The sequence below is a fragment of the Penaeus monodon genome, chromosome 33, assembly GCF_015228065.2.
Source record: "Penaeus monodon isolate SGIC_2016 chromosome 33, NSTDA_Pmon_1, whole genome shotgun sequence".
NCBI lineage: Eukaryota > Metazoa > Arthropoda > Malacostraca > Decapoda > Penaeidae > Penaeus > Penaeus monodon.
Window position 1 is genome coordinate 9,548,970 of NC_051418.1, and position 323 is coordinate 9,549,292.

The 323-nt window shown below is 32.8% G+C and overlaps 1 protein-coding gene across 1 annotated transcript in view; it reads left to right on the forward strand.

The window, feature by feature from the left end:
* The window catches only part of LOC119594236 (zygotic gap protein knirps-like), a 4,657-nt gene that overhangs the window by 2,981 nt on the left and 1,353 nt on the right, over positions 1-323 (forward strand). The gene's annotated exons all lie outside the window — the stretch shown is intronic.

Here is a 323-nt window from a genome sequence, read left to right on the forward strand (position 1 = left end):
GAGAGTCACTTGTTAATTACATTCTGGTAGAAGTAAGTATATATTTTCTCTAAGACTTTTTTCAAAAATGTATCAACTCGTGAAATATACATTTTCGTAAGCACGAAGCATAATATGACATGATAAACACGTCATGGTATGTTGTTTGTGTCAATAAATTCCTATTCCCTTTTCTGCTTATCGGGTCCTCCTCTTTTCTCATTTTTTTCTCAGTGTAAAGTTATGTATCTTTCTTTTTCTATGTTTTAGTGGTTTGATGTTAAGATATATTTCAAAGACTTCCTCTCCTCCTCTCAGTTCCCGGATCTCATTTCTTATTCCAG